The following is a 7466-nucleotide window of genomic DNA, read 5'->3' as shown; positions in this document are numbered from 1 at the left end:
GACTGCCCATGACAGCCCAAAACAGCAGAGTGGCAGGGTTCAGGCTGCTCCTCCCCACTCAGCTGTTTTTGAAGCTTTCACCAGGAACAGAACGTTTAAAGGGACTCAGCCTTCTTTCTGCTCTATCCATGAACTGCAACAAACTGCTCTGAATTGCTTTACAAATTTGTGGAAGTTTGTGATGGTAGATCCATCATGAACTTCGGTTCCCGAACCACAAGCTGTGCAAAATTCGAAATGAATTTTGCTTCCTGGTTTGGTTTGTGCTATTCTTGTTAAGATGTTTCTCGCCAAGATGGCAACATCACAACAGCTGTTTTAAAATTTCATGCAATACTGTTTAAATCAGAGCCTGCCAAGATGTATTTGTGGCAATAACGAATAGCTACATCTATTTGCATTTAGCAAAGGTGTAAATTAAATGTCAAAGATATAAAATTATCTGAACACACAAATCATTTAGTCCAGGGGTGGCCAAGAGTAGCTCACCAGAAGTTTTTTGCTTACAACTCCCATCAGCCCCAGCCATTGGCCATGCTGTCTGGGGCTGATGGGAGTTGTAGGCAAAAAACATCTGGAGAGCTACCGTTGGCCACCCCTGATAATGGACTGGCTTCTCTGTCCGGGTAAACTGCCTCCTTGGATCATGAGACTGTACTAAGGAAGGGGAGACTGGAACTGGAGCTGCCAACCCGTACGTGTTATGTGGCCAAAACGTCTCTTGAAGATCTGAGAGAGTTGTAAAAAAAGGTAAAGGTTCCCTTTGCAAGCACCAGTCGTTTCCAACTCTGAAGTGACGCAGCATCATGACATTTTCACAGCAGACTTTTTACAGGGTGCTTTGCCCTTGCCTTCCCCAGTCATCTATACTTCCCCCCAGCAAGCTGAGTACTCATTTTACTGTCTTCAGAAGGATGGAAGGCTGAGTCAACCTGGAGCCGGCTAGGATACTATTGAAGCCAAGCTAGAAATTGTGTTAAGGAGGAGGAGGAGAAGAAGAAGATATTGGATTTATATCCCGCTTTCCACTCCAAAGCGTCTCAGAGCGGCTCACAATCTTCTTTACCTTCCTCCCCCACAACAGACACCCTGTGAGGTGGGTGGGCCTGGAGAGGGCTTTCACAGCAGCTGCCCTTTCAAGGACAACCTCTGCCAGAGCTCTGGCTGACCCAAGGCCATGCTAGCAGCTGCAAATAGAGGAGGGGGGAATCAAACCTGGTTCTCCCAGATAAGAGAGCGCTGGCTGACCCAAGGCCATTCCTGCAGCTGCAAGTTAAGGAGTGGGGAATCAAACCCGGTTCTCCCAGATAAGAGAGCTCTGGCTGACCCAAGGCCATTCCAGCAACTGCAAGTGGAGGAGTGGGGAATCAAACCCGGTTCTTCCAGATAAGAGTCCACACACTTCACCACTACACCAAACTGGCACCAATATTATGCCCTCACAGGTGTGTGTGTGTGGGGAGGTAAGCCTGCAAAAATGGCTTCTCTTTACATCCCATCCTTCGAGAAAACTATCCAAGTGATTACCAGATGGTATATTAAGCTTTATAATGTGACTGCTAATTACAATCCAAACTATGGGAAGTGAGAAAAAGGAAGGACCGCCTTTTCCCTTCATGGTGTTTATGATTTACTGCAGTCAGGAATTAAGGAGCAATATTTTCCTGAATTAGAACTGAATAGAAGCCCCTTTATCATTTCTTTGAACTGACACAAAGCCTATCCAAATATTTGTTTATTCATTCGGAAACTGAATCTGCTTCCTCAAGGCAGCTTGCAACGAAACCAGTAAAACAAAGGCTCGCAATAGAAAACAGATGATTCCAATAAAACAATCTGAGTCAATAAAATAAAATGAGAAAACAAGCCCATGAAGCATGGCCATAATAGAAAATCAGGCTATGAAACCACATAAAAGAGAGAGTGTTTTTCCCAAAATGAAGTTGATAAAACAGTGCCCTGGTGAAAAGTTGACTGTAAAGCATCTAGAAAATATGGAACCACTTAGTGAAAAGCTACAAGCCAGAGAGAACTGGTTTTCTGTGTGGCCAGTGCCACGCAGCTATGAATTGGGGAAATGTGGGATATTTGTGGTCATCTCAAGTCTCCAAAAGCAGAAACAAGGAATGTCGTCCGTTGTATAAAAATATAAGGTAAGCAGAAAGTAAAATTACTGAATGACAAAGCAATATCTTCTATGAACATGCATTCAAAGCTATTATAGGTAGATATGCAATCAACTTGTGTTCAGCCATGATATATAGTGCCTGTTTCGCTCGTGTAAGCATGAGGAAAGGCTGAAAAATCTGGGACTTTTCAGTTTAGAAAAGAGATGACTAAGGGAGGGGACATGATAGAGCAGGGGTGTCGAAGTCATTTGTTACGAGGGCCGGATCTGACATAAATGAGACCTTGTTGGGCCGGGCTAAGCCATGTTGGGCCAGGCCATGAGTGTACCTATTTAAAATTAGGTAGCAGAGATATAAATGTTTATAAAGAACACAAACATATATTTTTAAAAACTTAAAACATGCTTAAAATGTTAGCACTCATTGGTCTTAAAGATTCTTCTTTGTATTTCTCCCATGGGAGCCAGAGAACTGGGCAAAGGAATCTCTGGCTCTTTCCTTCCTTCCCCAGGGAACTGGGGGGGGGGGGAGCCTCAGCCAATAGGAGGAAAGACTTGGCTCAGTAGCTCTGCTGTGCAAAGCAAGCTATTCCTTCCCCCTTCCTCTCCAAGGGAGGAGCCTCAGCCAATGGAGAAAATAGGGGCTTTGATCTGTAGCTCCTGTGCGACTGAGCAAGCCTTGCAAAGCAAGCTATGATGCAGATGTAAACAAGAGAGAGGGAGAAGGAAGCAGATGACAGCCAGTTGCTCAGGGGCCTGATAGGAGCCCTCCAAGCGCCTGACTCAGCCGCCGAACTGCATGTTTGACACCCCGTGATAGAGGTTTCTAAATTATGCACAGGGTGGAGAGAGTTGATGAAGAGAAATTTTTCTCCCTCTCCTGAAGGCCACACCCCCTGATGCCAAGCCAGCCAGAACTGTGTCCCTGTGCGTTCCTGCTCCTAAAAAGCCCTTGTCCCCCCAACAACTTTCATGCATGTGGTGGAAGCAGGTCATTTTAGACTCTGGGCTTAATGGTCTTCAATTTACCCTTAATGGCAACTTCAGTGGTTTACCCTTTAAATGTCAATATAGGCCTGAAATGTGACACCACAGTCCCAGATGGGCCCCCCACTTCTGAGCACCTGTGTTGGGGCACCTGATGTCCACCTCAGAGTCCAGCCCAAAGCCCCCACCCCCCTGCACACAATGGAGAGATGGGATGCCACCAGCCAGCCAGCGTTGCCAAGTCCCTTTGCCACTGCGGTGGGGGATTGTTGTCTCTCGCTCAAAGCACATGTGGCGCAATGACATCACCCAGAAGTGACATCAGCGCAGCAGGGGTGTTGTGCCAGGGACGCTCTAGAAGTCACAGTAAAATGCTATGGTGTCATAGAGTTTTACCACGATTCCTAGAACATCGCTCTGGGAAGCTCTAGAATTTGCAGTAAAACTCTATGGTACCACTCTGTGGTATGGTACCATTCTATAGTAAAACTCTATGGTATTACATCTGGGATGGTGTGGGGTAATGGAGGTGGGGAGCCCCCTGGCGGCCTGCCCCCTGCCGGTGGGTTGGGGCCCTCCAGACTGGGGGATCCTCCTCTTCCTGCGATCAATTGCCTCCAAGCTCTCCTCCTCCCATCTCAAGAGTTCGAAGCAGACTCTGGAAAGAACTTTCAGAGCAAAGACATGAGGCATGCCAATGCTTCAGATCTCTCAGCCCTGAGTTCTAGTAGAATCACTGCCACCCAGGCAGTAGGCCGATTGAGACTCCCACCCAGGACCTGGTAACCTTGTGGAAGCAACAAGTCAATTCTCTGGCTTGCATCCACGCTCCTTCCTGATCCTGACCTGCTTGATTTCCTTGGCACCCTGACCTTTTGACTTTTGGACATTGACTTCTGATTCCTTGGCTCCTGCTTGACTTCCTGGACTTTGACCTAGGACTGGCTTTGGACGCCTGCCTGCCTGCACCCTGAGAACGTGACACCACTCAAATGTGAGAGTTTCTGATTCTGGGATTCTAGACATCTGTCTGTCTTCACTCAGGGGGTCCTGCAGTGTTTCTGATTCCACTTCTAAGAAGGATGACGTTGCCTTCAAGAATGAGGAGGTTGTGAAATTTTTTCTAATGATAGCAGCTGCATTTGGCCCTGTCACAGGGCCAAATCTCATGTCTGTTGGGTAAGAAAGAACCAGACGGAAATTCAGAGAGAACCAGCTGCTGAGCTGTTGCAATCTCCCACCCCCCACACTGCACTAGACGCCCACCCACCCACAACTGTTGAGAGCCAGTTTGGTGTAGTGGTTAAGTGTGCGGACTCTTATCTGGGAGAACTGGGTTTGATTCCCCACTCTTCCACTTGCACCTGCTAGCATGGCCTTGGGTCAGCCATAGCTCTGGCAGAGGTTGTCCTTGAAAGGGCAGCTGCTGTGAGAGCCCTCTCAGCCCCACCCACCTCACAGGGTGTCTGTTGTGGGGGAGGAAGGGAAAGGAGATTGTAGGCCGCTCTGAGACTCTGTCCTTGAAAGGGCAGCTGCCGTGAGAGCCCTCTCAGCCCCACCCACCTCACAGGGTGTGGGGGAGGAAGGGAAAGGAGATTGTGAGCTGCTGTGAGACTCTTCGGAGTGCAGGGCGGGATATAAATCCAACATCTTCATCTACCTCACAGGGTGTCTGTTGTGGGGGAGGAAGGGAAAGGAGATTATGAGCCGCTCTGAGACTCTTCGGAGTGGAGGGCGGGATATAAATCCAATATCTTCATCTACCTCACAGGGGGTCTGTTGTGGGGGAGGAAGGGAAAGGAGATTGTGAGCCCCTCTGAGACTCTTCGGAGTGGAGGGCAAGATATAAATCCAATATCTTCATCTACCTCACAGGGGGTTTGTTGTGGGGGAGGAAAGGAAAGGAGATTGTGAGCCGCTCTGAGACTCTTCGGAGTGGAGGGCTGGATATAAATCCAATATCTTCATCTACCTCACAGGGGGTCTGTTGTGGGGGAGGAAAGGAAAGGAGATTGTGAGCCCCTCTGAGACTCTTCGGAGTGGAGAGCGGGATATAAATCCAATATCTTCATCTACCTCACAGGGTGTCTGTTGTGGGGAAGGAAGGGAAAGGAGATTGTGAGCCGCTCTGAGACTCTTCGGAGTGGAGGGCGGGATATAAATCCAATATCTTCATCTACCTCACCGGGTGTCTGTTGTGGGGGAGGAAGGGAAAGGAGATTGTGAGCCCCTCTAAGACTCTTTGGAGTGGAGGGCGGGATATAAATCCAATATCTTCTTCTTCTTCTTCCTGCAAACTCACCCCCATCATCTTTGCATGAGGCTCTTTCATCTGTTCTCTTTGCAACAGCAGCACGAAGACTAAAGTGGTTTGATCTCCATTTTGCAGGACTGCCCAGTCTCCCCCTCGCCCCCGCACAGCCTCCAGTGGAGAGGTAGGGATGCCAGCTCCAGGTTGGGCCACTCCTGGAGATTTGTGGGTGGAGCCGGGGAGGACAGAGACCTCTGTGGAATACAATGCCATTTCGTCCACCCTCCAAAGCATCCATTTTCTCCAAGGGAACTGATTCCTGGAGAAATCCGGAGGTGAGCTATAATTCTGGGGCATCTCCAGATCCCACCTGGAGGCTGTCATCCCTAGCTTTGTTACAGGGCCATTTGATTATTCTGCTGGAACTCATTTACAGCATTGAAATGCATTATAAAAGGGGATCTACAGACTCCTTTCCAATGCCGTGCAGCGAGCTCTACTTCTGCAGCCAAGCCAGGGAAATGAGCAGTTTGTCTTGTGTTGTTCAGCAAAATTTGATGAAACTCTTCGGAATGCATTTCTCTCATCCTCGAGCCAACAATTCTTAAATCTAACTGCACAACATCCATGAAGAACAGAAAACAAAACCCCAAAACAATTAATCCGGGACAACATTATTTTGGTGAGTGGCAGGTAGGGGAAAATAAATGAATGAAGATGTGAACTTAGGGAGGGACAGTGGCTCAGTGGTAGAGCATCTGCTTGGTAAGCAGAAGGTTCAATCCCTGGCATCTCCAAAAAAGGGTCCAGACAAATAGGTGTGAAAAACCTCAGCTTGGACCCTGGAGAGCCGCTGCCAGTCTGAGTAGACAAGACTGACTTTGATGGACCGAGGATCTGATTCAGTAGAAGGCAGCTTCGTATGTTCAACTATGGGGAGGGAAGGTGGCTCAGTGGTAGAGCATCTGCTTAGTAAGCAGAAGGTCCCAGGTTCAATCCCCGGCATCTCCAAAAAAGGGTCCAGGCAAATAGGTGTGAAAAACCTCAGCTTGGACCCTGGAGAGCCGCTGCCAGTCTGAGTAGACAAGACTGACTTTGATGGACCGAGGATCTGATTCAGTAGAAGGCAGCTTCGTATGTTCAACTATGGGGAGGGAAGGTGGCTCAGTGGTAGAGCATCTTCTTAGTAAGCAGAAGGTCCCAGGTTCAATCCCCGGCATCTCCAAAAAAGGGTCCAGGCAAATAGGTGTGAAAAACCTCAGCTTGGACCCTGGAGAGCTGCTGCAAGTCTGAGTAGACAATACTGACTTTGATGGACCAAGGGTCTGATTCAGTAGAAGGAAGCTTCATATGTCCATATGTCAACTGAACCCCTTCTCTAATACCATTTATATTTCACATCCAAGTGCTAAAAGGTAGAACAGCCTGCAAGCTCCAGCCACGTTTGTTGGCGCCTGATCCAACCAGTGGAGTTGGCAGCCGTGCCCAACAAAGGAAGGACATTTCCACGTGTCACCAATCACTGGCTCATCAGCCCTGTGGTTTGGGGAAGGCTCTCTCGATTCCATATCCATTTCCTTCTTGTTCCAGACTCTGCTCTTCTGCTTGCTCACCGCTTTAGACCTTTTTCAGGCTGTCCCTCTTGGAATGTGTGGTCTCTCCAGTTTTCTTTCCCCTCTGAACTTTGACTTTGAATCCAATGCTCTCAAACACCAGCCTATGCCTTAAGAAAACATAAATTTCCCTGCCAAGTTAGTCCAAAGGCCTGCCTAGATCAGCAACCCCCCCTCCCCCTCAAGGAAATCCCACAGATATAGCCGGGCAATGTAATTTGACCTGGCACCTGGCAATCAGGGGTATCCTGCTCAGGGCTTTCTTTGTAGCAGGAGCTCCTTTGCATATTAGGCCACACACCCCTGATGTAGCCAATCCTCCGAGAGCTTACAGGGCTCTTAGTACAGGGCCTATTGCAAACTCCAGGAGGATTGGCTACAACAGGGACATGTGGCCTAATATGCAAAGGAGTTCCTGCTAGAATTCCACCTCTGCACTTAGCAGGCTTGCAAATAGAGGGAGAGATATAGAGCCGCCCATGAGCAT

The 7466-nt window shown here is 48.4% G+C and overlaps 1 protein-coding gene and 1 non-coding gene across 2 annotated transcripts in view; one reads left to right on the top strand and one right to left on the bottom strand.

Moving 5' to 3' along the window:
- Positions 1 to 7466, bottom strand: part of LOC132586353 (cytochrome P450 2G1-like) — a 520878-nt gene that overhangs the window by 319880 nt on the left and 193532 nt on the right. The gene's annotated exons all lie outside the window — the stretch shown is intronic.
- Positions 6306 to 6377, top strand: TRNAT-AGU (transfer RNA threonine (anticodon AGU)). Its single transcript has one exon. It is a non-coding gene; the product is annotated as a tRNA-Thr (tRNA).

This window comes from Heteronotia binoei, chromosome 17 (assembly GCF_032191835.1).
Source record: "Heteronotia binoei isolate CCM8104 ecotype False Entrance Well chromosome 17, APGP_CSIRO_Hbin_v1, whole genome shotgun sequence".
Taxonomy (NCBI): Eukaryota; Metazoa; Chordata; class Lepidosauria; order Squamata; family Gekkonidae; genus Heteronotia; species Heteronotia binoei.
The sequence above is the reverse complement of the archived record's forward strand: the minus strand, read 5'-3'. Positions and strand labels throughout refer to the sequence as shown.